Source organism: Lissotriton vulgaris, chromosome 3_1, assembly GCF_964263255.1.
Source record: "Lissotriton vulgaris chromosome 3_1, aLisVul1.2, whole genome shotgun sequence".
Classification (NCBI taxonomy): domain Eukaryota; kingdom Metazoa; phylum Chordata; class Amphibia; order Caudata; family Salamandridae; genus Lissotriton; species Lissotriton vulgaris.
Window position 1 is genome coordinate 315090731 of NC_141689.1, and position 15997 is coordinate 315106727.

Here is a 15997-nt window from a genome sequence, read left to right on the forward strand (position 1 = left end):
GAGGCATAAAAGTTGCGGAAGGTTTCCACTATGGCCACATCATCAGAGGTGAGGTCACCTCCACATGAACAAATGGCCTGTACCCCTTGCCGCAGTCTCACTTCCCGTAGCTTATGAGATAAGAGACGGCCACATCTATCTCCTCCTGTATAGTAGGAATGTCAGAGGCGAAGGGCTGCATATTCAGCTCTGTCTTGGTCTAAAGCAGTGAGCTGCTTCCGCTCCGTGCAAAGTTGGCGCCAAGCTCTGGCAGCGCCAGTGCATTGGTGCATCCGTTCCAGCTCTTCCACGCGTTGCGGGAGTTCGGCTCGTTTTTGGGCCCGTTCTTTATTGATGGTATAGGAGATCGCAATGAATTCACCTCGTAATACCGCTTTAAGCGCCACCCACTGCGTCACCACGGAAGTGTCCTGGTTGACATTGGCAGTCAGATAGTGCGATATGGCCTTTTTGATGCGGTCTGTAATGGTGGTCTGGTGCAATAGGGAATCATGAAGTCGCCAGTGCCGTTGTGGCATCTGTGAGTGGGGGAGTAGGAAAGATGCCATTATGGGGTAATGGTCAGATAACGACGCAGTAAGAATGTCAGCGTTCGTTGCTAATGCCATCAGCGGGGTGGAGCACAGGAAGTAGTCAAGTCTAGCATAGGTCTTGTGAGCACTCGAATAGTAGGTGAAGGCCCGGCTCCTAGGGTGGAAGTGACGCCACATATCTACTAGGCCCAAGTCCTGAATTCGCCCCGACCCCGACCGAGAAAGGGCCCCCAACTGATGGTGCGCTGGCAGGAACGGTCAGCGAGGTTATCAAAGACGAGGTTCAGGTCCCTGCCCAGCAGCAGGCGCTGTTCAGGATTCGCAGTGGATTCTGTGAGTGCGTCATGAACAAATTTGTCCTGGCCCTCGTTGGGAGTGTATCAGAGCCAATTATGAGAGACACCCCGGCAACCTGGAATTGGTAGGTAAGTAAAAGCCCTTTGATCTCGGCTTCCTTCTGGAGCACCCTGCCCTGAAAAGAGCGCGACATAAGAATGGCCACCCCTGACGTTTTAGTGGAGTGTGAGGAGAACAATTGTGTGGTGAAGGCTCGAGATTTCATCCTATGGTGATCCTTATGTAATAAGTGGGTCTCCTGCAAAAGGCATATGTCAGCTGTTGACTGTGCTAGGTAGTTAAGGACGGCCCGTCTTTTGATAGGTTTGTTTAGGCCCGAACATTCATGGTCAGGACATTAAGTGTGCTGCGTGGCATTTAGGGAGCTGGGGAATGTGGCTCTAGGTGGTTGCCTGGCATGTGGGGCATAAAGAGTGAGGGCAGGGAGGCATTGTCAGCCCCGAACACAGGGTGTAGCAGCGAAGGCGAGGACACTGTGGACAAGGGGGACCCATCCAACGTATAAGAACAAGGGGTAAGGAAGGCGGAAACCTAATAGTCAAGAATAGAAAATCCCCAAAAACCATTCCCAATGGGAAACAGAATAACCAGTTCAATAAGCAAAAATAGTCTGTCACCCCAGGGTGACTGGTTAAGTAACATGGGGGTGGTTGTCACTGTTCCAAACTGTGCATCCGCCCCTCCTGCCGTCCATAGCTTCAGAAATGGGTGGCAGCCTGTTCAGTGGAGTGGTGGCCTTCATTTGGAGGTCGAGTCCTCTCCTGTCAGGGCCAGGGTGGCCGCGGACAGGGCCTCCTGTTGGCCCTTTGCTATCTCGGACGCCGCCGTCTGCCCTGGCACTGCCAGCCGGACTGGGAAGTCTCCGGCACTGAGGTTGTGGTGCAGACATCGTCCTCTTCGGAAGAGTCCGCCAGTCCCAGCACTCGGCAGACTTCTGTGAAAGAGCGGATCTGATGGAGTTTCCCACCGTGCCAAAAAATGAGGCGAAAGGGGTGGCCCCAGGAATATGAGACTCCCTGTTGTCATGAATGCTCCGTGACTGGACGGAATTGGCGGCGTCTTTGCAGCGTAATCAAGGCTAAGTCTTGGCATAACACCAGGGAGTGACCTTGATACGAGATGGGGTGGAAGGATCGGGCCTGGGTGAGTATAGCCTCTTTAGTCTTGAAGTCTTGCACGCAGACCAGGATGTCCGCTGGCGGTGCATTAGGTGCTCTGGGGGGCCCCCACTCTGTGCGCCCTGTCCAGGATAACAGCTATGTCCTGTGCCTCCCCTAGTATGAAGCGGAAGAGGCCCTGGGTGAATGCAGAGACGTCGCGGGTGTCCTCTGTTAGCTTGACTCCCCGGATCCGGATGTTATGCCACCGGGAGTGGTTCTCCAGGTCTTCCATCTGCATCTGAAGGTCGATGTTTTGGTCCTGGAGTCTGATCATTTGCTGTTGTAGCAAAGTCTGTCCGAGACTGTGGCATCATGTCTCTCCTCCAGGGAGGCCACCCTCTCCCCAACTCCGTCCACATCTCGGCGCAGTTCTTTGGCCTCAGCAGCGAACTCCGCCTTGACCGACTGAATGTCCTCCCTAAGAGTCAGAAATAGTGATTCAAGGAAGGCCTTCGTGATTGGCTCGTTTCCCGATGCCGGAGGGTTCCTTCCTTCTTCTGCGCTTGGGGCTGGCTCTGCCATGTCTGGGTGGGAGAGTGAGCGCCCGAAAATGTCCTTGAGGCCCTTCGGCTTAGCGTTCCTGGCTTTGGTCATGCTATCGGACCCCAGTAGGTGGTTGCGACTAGGGATCCGGAGAACAAGTGAGCGCTCCCAAGGGGTGTGCTACAGGGGTAAGGTGAGGTGTACCGCTCACTGAGTAGACCAGAGAGGAAGGGCCCCGTACACCGAGCCAGGGCAGCGCTCCGCTCAATCAGGGCTCCTCTCCGAGCGACGCCAGGTGGTCTGTGCCACAACAGGCGGATGGCGGCAGGTAATATCCAGCCAGTGGCCTCACCGCGGGGCCCAAGTGAGTCACTGCTGTCAAGAACTCAGGGCCCACAGTGCTTACCCCTGCGATCTTTGCTGAAGGATTGCGACCCTCAGACTCGGCCACTGGTGCCTATGTACGGCAGGGGCCCAGGCCTGACTCTGCGGGCACGGCTAGCGGGACAGCATGATCACCAGCAGGGCTCCCCGCAGCCAACAGTCCTTTTGCGGCGGTGCCCAAATGTCTCTCCTCCCCTTCGGGCCCGTGAACGGTTGGCCTCTGCATGGTGGGGGGCTCTGCTTCTTGCGCTTTTGGGAGGGGAAGTCCGTGCCTGCGGGGGCTCCAATGATCACTGCCACTCACCTCTCGACGCTGCTTCCCCAGCCGCGCAGGGCACGAGTCCCCAGATATATGCCTCTCCTGTGTTTCAATGCTCTGCTGGTCCCGCGAAGGTCACACCCAGCTGCGCGGCCTGCAAAAGCTGGTATCGGCGCTCAGGTGTCCCTCCTCCGCTCAGGGGCTCGAGAGATGTCGGCTCCTTTGCGACAGGCTCCATGGGGTCAGCTCCCTCAGGACGCATCGATCAGTGCCCCAGTGCCCCTGGCCATGCTTTGCCTGTGTCTTGGGTCTGATGCGGGTTTGCCCCCGCCTTGTCCCGCTAGATCAGCTAGGCCTCGCCTCGGCTTCTGTGGGCGGCTTCCGGTTGGTTTCTACCCGCGCCGGGTCCGATGTCCTCCTAAAGCTGCGTCTGCCCGTCTGAGTTGTTTCGGGCACTCCGGCGGGGAGTCAGTCGCGGCCCGAGCCGATCGGGTGCCGCGCATCGGGCGCCGGGTCGCAGCAGTCGGAGGCCCCACCTCCGTCCGGTGCCACCAGCCCCTCCGGCGCCCCGGGGCCCGAGCTCCTTTCCCCAGGCTGCTGGTCTCCGGGAATTTCAGCGCTCTGTTGGGGCCGGCATCTTGCGCTACTCAGTGTCCCGTTCCGGCCGCGGCGGTGAAAGCAGGCCTCGGAGGTCCATGATGGGAACCGCCCCTACTGATAGGCCTCAGCTGTACAGGTGGGAGTCGTCACTTGGCTCGTTTCTCCTCGCCGCTTCTGCTGCCCCAGGTCGACCATCAGTGCTCCCGTCGGCAGAACGGGGCGACTCGGGGCTCCGCCAGCAAAATCAGGGTTCCTTTTGTTTAAAATGTATTTATTGTGCAGCACCAAATAAATTCACAGCAATTAATGTATACATAACATATATATTAGCAGCAAATAAATATATTGAGATTGTAGCAGCAATATGAAATGTTTTTTTAGAGAAAGAAGAAGAAGATAGAACCTACACTAAAACAAAGATGACATTGGATTTATACAGAAGGAATCAATAATCAATAAATAGTAAAAACAGCAGTGTTAAATTGTGGATGGAGAAAAGATAAAGAAAATTGCGGCAATGAAGTGTTCCATATTTACATATATACAAAGCTTGGATTTAATAGATTAATGCCAAAACATCGAGAATCCACCTAATTAGGATCCACCTTTTAATCCTTGCATCCATTTTTCAACTGGTTTCCACATTTTCTGACCCCGTAATCTAGAACCCCCCCCCTACTTGAGTATACAGCCGTTTCTTGTTTATATATGGCCAGAAACCTGGCCAGCCACATTTGAAAGGATGGAGGAGCCGTATCTTTCCAGCTGGCCACTAGTAGAATTCTATAAACCGCTGTTCCAATGAAGAGGCATGATTCCTGGAGTTTACTCAATCCCAATGTACTATCACAGCCTATAATAGATTACGTGGATGAAACCGGTAGCTGAAGTCCGAATACCTCTTCCCAATATTTACCCAACTCGTTTTTTAATGGGGTTAGCTTATGACATTCATAAAACATATGGATTACGTTGGCGGGACCAAGCCTGCATCTTGTGCAATGATCGTCCGGACTTTTTCCCCATAAAAACAACTTAGCGGGGGTAAAGTATAAATTAAATACATTTTTATATAGCTGAGCTTTTAAGTTCGAGGATATAAGTATCTTGATTGCCAATAATAAACTCTTATCGATATCTACATTAGAATTAGTGAGTCTGACAGCCCAGGATGATTCTGTGTGCTCTAAATCATCCTTCAGATTATCTAGAAGCGGCTCATATATTTTCCCTATTTTAATTGATTTGGTAGCCAGAATGTCAAAAAGTGGTATTCTTTCTAATAACATTTTTGGAGTTTTGGACTTCAGGATTGATTTAACCTGCATGAATTTATAGTAATGACTGCCGGGAATATCATATTTATTTTGGATAGTTGAAAATTTGAAGTCTACTTCACTGCCGCTAAGATCCAAGATTGTTCTTATACCTGCTATTTCCCATTTTTTAGCCATATCATCATTTACTAACCGGGGCAATAGCAAGGAATCCCATAAGGGAGTATATCTAATATATTTCGGGATTGTCAGAAACTTTGAAATTTTGCACCATACTTTCCAAGAACTGTTGATTATCTTAAATTTAGTTTTTTTGAAATAGCTTGGCTCTAGTTGTTTTAATAAAAGGCGTTGATGTTTCTTCCCTAATAGAAGTTCGTATTTAGAGGGCACTACTAGCGGTGAGGTTTCCGAGTCTGAAGCTGAGGTACAAAGCAAGGGAGCCATTTGTTGGAGAAAGGCAGCCCAGTGATACAAAGTGATATTAGGGAGGGCTAAGCCCCCTCTATGCTGCGGTAGCGTTAGATACTTGATAGATCTTCTAATTCTTCCATATTGCCACATAAAAGATGATAATAGTGAGTCTATTATTTTAAGAGTATTATCTTCTACTGCTAAGGGTATTGCATGGAATAAATAAAGGAGTTTTGGAAGTATATTCATTTTTATAAAATTCCCTCTACCGATGATAGATAAATGCAAACTATTAATTCTCTTGAGGTCCTTCTCTATGTTTTTAATTAAGGGATCATAATTCAAGCTATTAATCGCCTCTATTTTAGATGTTAAACATATCCTTAAGTAGGTTGCCTTATCTACTCTACGGGGGTCCTTATATATTGTATTATCAGTGCAAATGATAATTGTTTTTTCTTTATTAAGCGAGTATCCTGAAAATAGATCGAATTGATAAGTTATTATATCGATTTCTGCAATTGCCTCAGCGGGATTTGGTGTTAGAACCGCCACATCATCAGTATATGCTAGAACTTTTGTATTAAAATCGCCTATAGATATGGGATTAATTTCCTGATTTTGTAGTAATCTATTGATCAGTGGATTAATATAAAGGGCAAAAAGAATAGGGGAGCAGGGGCAACCTTGTCTTGTTCCCCTAGATATATTAATGGGACTAGATTATTTCCCCATTATCTGTAATCTTGCCCTCGGGTGATAATACATAGCTTTAATAGAATTGATGAAATTAGACCCAAAATTATTTAGAAAGAGAACACTCCACAAAAACTCCCATGATACGCGATCCAAAGCCTTCTCGGCACCGAGGAGGATCATTGACATTGACACCCCCATTAAACATGAAGTCGAAGAGTGCAACGGCTCTGCGAATATGATCCGTTGTGCCCTTACCCGGGACGAAGCCGTGTTGCCAGGGGGAGACCAGATGCTCAACCACCCCTCCGAGCCGATTGGCTAAAATTTTGCGTACCGTTTAGAGTCTGAATTAATCAGGGAAATAGGTTGGTACGAAGATGGTTTCTCGACAGGTTAATTCACGGTACCTAATATTTTATAGATTTCCAGAGGAATTTTATCAGGGCCAGGCCCGAAAGGGCTAACTGTATCTTGGTAATGCTGATTTCTTTCTCAAGATCTGCCTTAGTTGAATCATTTAAAGTTCTTATTAGACCTGCATTACCAATAAATTTGATCACAGCGTTTCTGACTTCTGCATTGCTATGAAGACTGTCATCAGAGTACAGACCTTGATAATACTGCCGGAACCCTTCAACTATTTGATCGGGATCAGTATATTCGATATCATTTATATTTATACAAGGTATCGAGTTATATGAAGCCTTCTGTCGGGTACGAAACGCCAGCTGTTTACCAACTCTCTCGCCGTTTTCATATAAGTTATTTCGGTGTACCTGAAGAATCGCGGCTGAGCGCTTAGTCAACCAACTATTTATTTCAGTTTTGAGAATAACTATTCGATGAAGGATGTGTACCCCATCAATACCTTGGGTTACTGTTAGAACATGTTCCTCTTCAGCTTTAATCAGATCGTGTGTTAATTGTAAATTCCTGGCTTCTCGTTTCTTAACTCAAGCCATATAGCTGATAGTCTCGCCCCTGAGGGCTGCCTTAAAACAATCCCACACAACCCCTCTAGTGGCACTGTATTGATTTATGTCAAAGAATCCTTCTGCCCACTTTTTAATAAAGATTACATAACCTTCATCCACCAAAAGTTTCCTGTCAAATGTCCATTTAGTATATGGCCTGATAAAATTAGTTATGTCTAATGTTAAAACTAATGGATTGTGGTCTGACAAGATTTTTGGGAGCTTTTTAATTTCCGCTTTAGTTGCCAAATCACGTGATACAAAAAAACTATCTAACCTCACATATCTGTTATATGGATACAAAAAATAGGTATATCCGGGATCGCTATGATTCTTTGTATCCCAGATATCTATCAAATCATGGCTATGTCTCAATTGATTAATGGCTTTGAATACCCTGGGATTACGGCCTACATAATTACCTTGAGCAGGGCTACTACATGTTGACCCTAGTGAGATATTTAAGTCCCCACATAGTGTTAGTGATTTTGGCCAAGAACCGAGCTCAAGCTCTAGATTTTCAAAAATTGCTGGTTCATCTTTATTTGAACCATAGATCGAGCAGATGGTAATACCAGATGTTAAAGTTACAATAGTCCATCTCCCATGAGAATCTACTAATTTGCGATTAGGTTCACCTAGGTATGTTTTGGCAATAATCGCTACCCGTCGAATGTTCGATGCTTGGGACGTGGGGGCAAGTAAGTGATAACCAGAGATTTTTAATAGCTCTCTTTTTTCCCATGGAATATGGGTTTCTTGCAAACAGACTATGTCAAAAGAACCCTGTCTGATTAATTCACTAAAGCGAGCCCGCTTAGTTTTATCATTCAGGCCTGCCACGTTCCAGGAGCAGATTACTATCTTTCCCATCGCTGTTTAGTATAAGATTTCATGAATCCTTCTGCCACTTTAGAAAACCTTTCTAAACAAACCAAATCGAAATTTCCTTTTTAAATACAAAATCTTTCTATTGCTGTTGCTGTTGCTGTCTGTTGTATTGCTATGAATTTAGAATTGGGGCTGACTTTTTAGTTGATTACCACCACCCCCCCCCCATCCTCGGCCTGCCATCCTCCCCCCTGCCCCCTTCCCATCCCCTCCACCCAAGTGAGACAAACAGACTCTCTGAGAGTCTGTAGTGATGGACGTGCAACGTGTGACTGGAGCTCCTATATTGTGTCTAATCTAACACCTACCGAGCTCATAGCTAAGAAGGAAATACAAAAAAAAGAGAATTTTGCAAAAGAATAACCCCCCCTCGACCTATATTTCATACATTTTTGTTTTTTTAAATGCTATAGAGTATTATATCGTACCTTCACCCAATATACATCATTAAACATACATCATGTATCCATTATAGTAGATAGACTAGTTGCCTTTAAGTTGCATTCTTTGTACCATCTAAGATGATACTGAATTAGACCTAGGACAATCAATACTCATGGTTCAGATTCTATAGATACTATGGATACTGACAAAGCTTAAGCTACTCAGTCCTAAGCTGATATTTCATCCAAGTATTCTTTGGCTTTGATTTCTGATATGAAAAACTTGGTCTGCCTTTCCCAGATCACTTTTAGCCGGGCTGGATTATTGAGGTAAGCTTGGGCCTTCTGGTCCTGGAAGGGCTTAATTAATTGGCGTAGCCTCCAGCGCCTCTCAACGACGATGTGGCAGAAATCTGGGCGGACAAAGTACGAGACCTCATTTCTGCTTCTTTTGGCCTCGGGTCTGGCCTACTTGAAAACCGATTGGTGTAGCAAGAAATTGCCAAAATAGACCAAAATGGCTTGAGGATACCCCCCAGGTTTTTGTGGATGTTTTATAGTAAGAGGGACGCGATGGGTTCTCTGGACTTCAGCTGCCCAATTCTACCCGGTAATTTCAGGGAGAGAGTCGCAAAGGAGATCAACAATGTAGAAGCGGGCATCCCCCCTTCTGCCCCTTCCGGGATCCCTAGAACTCGCAGGTTGCTTCTTCGTTGGCGGTACTCAAACTCTTCCAACTTCCATTTGATGTCTTTTAGCTGAGCTTCATGCGAGTCAGGGTTTCACTGCTCCCAAATGTGCTAATAGATGCTTTTTCAGTGGATGGCGGGCAGGAGCTCAGCAGAAGATGTCCTACCTCGCCACCATCCTGTCTGTTGAATTTAAACATCATTTAGGGCATGGATGGCATTGGATTGAATTCCTAAATGTGGTTTTTGGGGTGTAGTTAACTTTTTGGATGTGTGTTAATAAATGCCTTTTTTGTATGTGTTGTTGTTGTGTAACTTTCCAACCTTTTTAGACATGCAGATTTTCTTTTTTGCATTAAGCTGTGATGTGTAACAGGCATCATACTTTGTCTGGCCATATAGGGATATAGGCTTGCTTGAGTTCAATGTTTTCTGGGCTTTACCCATGTGCCTGTGATGAGTGGCCATGTGGCTGGGTGCCGTGGTGGTTGTAGTAGTAGTGTGCTGTTTTGTTTTTGCCACATAGGCCTGTGTGTCTTTCCATTGTTCCTATTGGCTTTCTGTTTCCATCTCCATTGCTATCTGCTGCAGGTCACTGATGCTGCATCCATGCGACATGATGCACAAATTAAGGACAAACAAGTTTCACTTCCACTACATTTGTATTTTAGTTCTTTGCTATTCTTAAACTCACTGAGTAAGAATAGCAAAGAACCAATCTCGCTCCTTCCAGCACTGACCAAGATCCTGGAGAAACACGTGCACAGCGTGCTTTCTAACTTCCTGGAGTCTAATGAGTTACTTCATGAATCCCAATCGGGCTTTCGATCCAACTTAAGCACCGAGACGGCGCTCCTGGAAGTCTCGGAGATCGTGAAGGAGGTGCTGGACACAGGAGGCAGGGTGATGTTAGTCATGTTAGACCTGTCGGCGGCGTTTGACACCGTCCCCCACGAGGATCTCCTCACTAGACTTCATAACATCGGTCTAGGGGGGACGGTGCTCAACTGGTTTCGTTCCTTTCTGGCCAACCGCCGGCAGACGGTCTGGGTCCCACCCGGGTCCGCCGAGATGCCGCCATTGGGAGTCGGAGTGCCTCAGGGCTCTGTACTGAGCCCCACTCTATTTAACATCCTTATGACCCCTCTGGCGACACTGGCGGAGTCCTACGGGGCCCGGATCGTCTCTTATGCTGACGACACCCAGCTTCTATTCACCTGTCGTAAGAGCGAAGAGTTCGATGGAGAAAGGATCTGCGAGTGCCTTGGGGCTGTCTTTAGCTGGTTTTCACACAACAGCCTCAAATGCAACTCGGACAAATTCGAAATACTATTCTTCGGATGACCATCAGAACCAGATTGGCAGGGATGGTGGCCTGCTGACATGTTCCCTCCCACTCAGTCCTCTAAGTGGGCTAAGAACCTGGGGGTTAAAATTGACAACGAGCTCTCGCTCAAATCCCAGGTTTCCACTCTTACGGGAACATGCTTTGGGATACTCAGAATGTTGTGCAAGTTCTTTCCCCTTCTCTCGGAGGAACATCGGAGGATCACTGTTCAGGCACTCATAGGGTCCAGATTGGACTATGCAAATGTCCTATATCTGGGTCTGCCTGAATACCTCCTCCAGCGTTTGCAGGTTACTCAGAACGCTGCTGCTCGTGCAATTTTTGGCCTGCACCGCCGCACCAGTGCCTCCGATCTCCTTGTATCCCTTCACTGGCTTCCGGTGCGGAAGAGGATACTTTTCAAGGCCATGACTCTCGCCCATAAGGCCCTGCATGGCAATGGTGCCAAATATCTTCAGAGGAGGCTGGACTTCTATTGACCTGTACGATCCCTCAGGTCAGAAGCTTTGGCTTTGGCTCGGGTGCCACGCATCAAAAGGGCTCGGCTAGGCGGCCGGTCCTTTAGCTTTCTTGCTCCGCAGCTATGGAATTCCTTACCGGTGTCCTTGCGAAACACCGCTAACCTGCTTGCCTTCAGAAAAGACTTAAAAACCTGGCTGTTCACTGGATAATCTGCCCCCTCTTTTAGGCCCCTGCTCTTTTTACTGTTATGTTTTCCAGCTCTTTCTTTGGTCTGGAGCACAAAAGCGCCGGGACACTCCTTTGGAGTAGCCGTTGCGCTATAAAAGTCCCATTTAACATAACATAACATAACATAACATAACATAACATAACATAACACTACTAGTAATTAAAATTAAAGCACAACAAATTCCAGATTTGACTGATGTTCTTCTGCCTTCTTTGCTTGTAGGTGTATAAAAGACTGAGGAGGAGGTGTCTGTCATCAGTCATCGCCCGTTGTGCTGCCAGACAGACCTCCTTCTGTTGTACATGATGTGTGGTGTGACCTGACCAGACATCCCTGCAACTTGTGCAACTGAGTGCTGCTGACATCTGAAGAAGATGGGCCCAAAGAAAGCACGTACCAGGTCCTCCAAGACCAAGAAAGTTGCTGAGAAGAAGAAGGAAGAACAGAAGAAGGAAGTGACACTTAAGTCTGGTGTTGACCCCAAAACCTTTTTTGGGAAACCAAAAAGTACGCCTCCAGCAGCGGTGTCCGGGGCGAAAGCTGGGGCAGCACCTCCGCATCAGTAGGCCCAACCCTCCAACCCAGGCCCACTCAGATGAGTGTAGAAGAGGTAGCCAACCTAATGATAGAAAGCAGTGATGCTGAGCCTGACCTATCTCAAAGTAGTACACAATCAACGCAAGAAGGGAACACAGCAGATAAGTGGTGAGCAACAACAACCGCAATCACCGCCCGCAATAGTAGTTGTTGTTCCTCCCGAAGTAGGGGCAGTTCAGGAAATTGAGCCTCCTGCAGAGCAAGAAGAAGAGGAAGCCACTCATGCAGGAGATTTATTGTCTTCCAAATCCCCACCAAGGCAATTGAGTTATTCGCCAAGCATCCCTTCTGATGATTTAGATCTCACTTGGGAGCCACAACAACCTGAGCATGAGAGGGAGACACATCCCAAGACCAGGCTAGGGAAAAGGAAGGTTCCAGAAAGCCTTACACTTATGGAGGTTGATGTAGAACAGCAGGATAATGATGATGATGAGTCTGACCCAGTCATCACTAGCATCACTCCCGGCCCGAGGACATGGAGACCAACATTTTTACCCTATCCAGAATGGCTGCGGCAAGTAGGGATGTAGCACGCATATCTCCAACACAGGCAACACCAACATGACCTCCAACTTCCATATTTGCATTAGCAAAGGGCCGGCAGTGTCCTACATACAGCACAAGCACCACCTCAGCAGAAGTAGGTAGTGGTACTACTGCGCAGCCACATAGTCAAATTCAAACACATCCTCCAGTTCATCCGGCATTGGAAGTGGCACCTCTAGCAGGAGAGAAAAGTTAAGCTCCCCAGTGTGGGACTTCTTTGCGGTTAGCGTAAAGGAGGAGAACATTGCTATATGCTCCATTTGCCATTCCTCTGTTAGTTGTGATAAGCTTTTACAAACTATGGTACCAGAGACCAAATGACCCATTTGAAAAAAACACCACACAATCAGGGGAGGACCACCTTCGTAGCATAAAAACTGAAACCATTGATGTTGGTGGGGATAAACAAGTACAAGGTCCACTCACAGTGAACAGGAAGAAGAATAAGAGAGAGACATTCTATCTGGTAGTGGTAGAGAAAGTAGCCCTGTCCCCAGCACTGCAGTGGTGCAGCCCACATCTTCCGCATCAGAAACTTCTCAGTGGCACAAGAGAAAGAGTCAGCCGGAGACACCAAGGAGTACTGCGATGCAAAGTGCTGCGACGAGCTGAACAGAAAGAAATAACACGCAGTGTACCAGTCTTAGCATGTTTACTAGGCAGGAGGGAAAGTACGAACGCAACCACCCAATAGCACGTTTGTACAATGCGAAACTGGCTAAAATGTTAGCACTGGACCTTCCCGCTTTTTCCTTTGTTGAAGGGGTGGGTTTTCTGGAATTTGTGACAACCATCTGCCCAAAATGGAAGGTTCCCAGACGCTACTATTTTGCCAGAGTTGCTGTTCCAGCACTACATCACGACGTGCTGGAATTGCTTGGAAAAGCCTTACATCAGAGTGCTGTTCATAGTATCCACCTGACAACAGACATTTGGACCAGTTGCCAAGCCACTGATTACATGTGCATCACTGCACACTAGATCTCTATTTCAGGTGTTAGAGAAAAGCTATCTGCAGGCTTTGACACTGCTGAGATTTTTAATGACACTCGCAGACATGCAACTGTAACCATGTTTGTTATGGAGAAATCTCATACTGCTGTAAACATTTTGGCTGAGTTTAACAGCAAGGTCTTTGAATGGCTGCGACCAAGAGGGCTTAACATTGGTTTTGTTTCCACAGATAATGCAGTAATGTAGTTAAGGCCATGAAAGATGGTGGCTATTTCAGGGTCCCGTGTTTGGTACACTGCATTAACATTGTTGTTCAAGACTTTCTGAAAAATGAAAGCAAAGTCACCTGCAGAAGAATATGCACACAGCAGCTAAGGGTCATTCAATGTGAGCATAAAATGCCAGTCAAAGCACTCATCCAGAAGGTGCCAACACGTTGGAACTCAACGTATTACATGCTTGATCGTCTGTTTGAGCAGAACATACTACTTAATGCTTATGTCATGACAAGAAGATTAGGGGTTCCTACTGTGAAAGCCATGACTATTGAGATGTGGCAATGGGACCTCATTGAATGCCTGACAGAGATGTTACTTCCTTTTGAGGTCTTTACACGTGCAGTCAGCAGGGAGGACTGTACTATGGCCAAGCTATTCCATTGTTGTACATGCTAGAGCAACAGCTGAAGGAGGTGTCTGAAACATACGAAGGTGTGGAAGACAAAGTAGACGCATGTTATTTGGCGAACACCTTAACCGTCCGCTTATCTGACAATACATGCATTCAAAATAAGATTGTGTCACATTGACATTACATTACTGCCACAATTTTGGATCCACGGTACAAATTATTTTTGAACAGTAATGCAGTAATTCCTTTTTCAGAAGGCAATGTTGCCAAGTACAAAACTTTAATAGCTGAGGAAGCCACTGATCTAGAAAATGAACAGCTCTCAATTAGAGGCCTGCCAGTGCCAGCCCAGGAAAGTGCAAGTACTACAAGACATCCAGAGTCAAGTTCTTCTTCAGAGCATGAGAGCAGTGCGTTTGCTTCCCAGCAGTCACCAACACTACCAATAACATGAACAACAGCACCAACAGGATCTGATTCATCAGACACAGCAAAAAAATAGCTGCATGGTTTCTACAGAAAGGGATGGGTAAGTCCATTGCTGGTGCAAAGTCAAAAGAGGCCAAGCAAATCGAAGCACCCCTGAATATTGAGCAGATGGTCCAGGCCTATCTGGATGACATGAGGGCTTCGAGAATGCGGATGTTTGCTGCCGTGGGTGCCATTATATGGATTACTGATTTATTCAGATTACAGACGGAGAAATGATGATAGCGTGAGATTCCGCCGTCCTGCCATCTCTCCATTTGTTTTTAAGGAGTTTACCTGTGGACTTTGAAGTGAGCACGTACCATTGTAGATAAGGGGAACGTGAAGTGTGCACAAGACAAGGAAGCCAATTGTTTCCTCCTTAATTGATGGGACTTGTTTCATCCCCGTGAGAATAACTTTTTAAGTACCCTTGTCCTGATGAAGCCATAAAAGACACTGGCGGAAAAGCGACCGCGACTGTGTCGACAGCTTTGTGATAGGGAGTCCCCCTTAATTTTGTATTTGTTTGCTTCATTTCATGCACCTTGACATAAACAGTTTGTTTGAGAGAATTTACATCTCAGGCATTTTGTGGATTCCCTTTCAGTTGTATATCACTCCAAATTAGGAGTGAATAGTTTAAGAAGTGTATATATTTGTATTTAGGGTACATTGATGTATATGTAGTGTATATAGTGTTTATGTTATATGTACATATGTTGTATGTGTTGTGGAGATATGATTTAATATATTCTCTTTTGTTTAGTGCGCCACTCCGTCCTGTGATACGTATATATGTTTGTATAATTTGTGAATAGAGATTTTGCTATAAATAATTGTATAAAAACAGGATAATTAATTATATCTTGTGACAAATTAAATGTTGAATTAATCCCTCAGTACTATTTGTTTCTACTTTTCCATCTTTTTGATATCCCTTGCTCAGGTATGGGAGGGTGATTTGGGCAGAACCCCTGCATTATTTTCTACTATCTGGATGACACAACAGAGGTCTTCATGGAGCAAAGCCCATTGGCGTATTGGTGTTGGAAAAGAAGCCAATTGCCAGTGCTCAGGAGGCTGGCGATAAAGTATCTGGCTTGCCCTGTCGCAAGGGTCTCTTCTGAGCGTGTTTTCAGTGCTGCTGGTGCCATTGTAACTGTGAAAAGGACCAGTCCCTCGCCCAAAAGCATGGAGAAGTTAACCATGATCAAAATTAATCAGCACTTCATACCATCGGACTACAAAAATATGTGAATCACAGCAAGAAGAGGAGAGCGACTCCGAAGATATAAGCAGTGGGTTACATGACATACTTCTGTCCGAACCACCAGAGTTTGAGGACGAGCTCCTCTTCCCTGACAACTAGGCTTTCAAGTTGTTACTTTCTCCCTTCCTTTATTTGTGTGTATATCTGTCTTTCTGGTTCAAATCAAACCACAACAAATCCATCACCACCGTCTCTTATTTTTATTTACCTATTGGAGTTGCACGTCTTTGCATTTAACTGTCCACTCCACTCCTCAGAGTCCTGCTCCATCTTCCTGACTCTCCCTAAATACATTTCCATCTTGCCAGACATTGGATGGAGATGGAGAATAGTACAATAATGTAGCCTCTAACACAGTCCCTCCATAACAAGTTAAACATACGT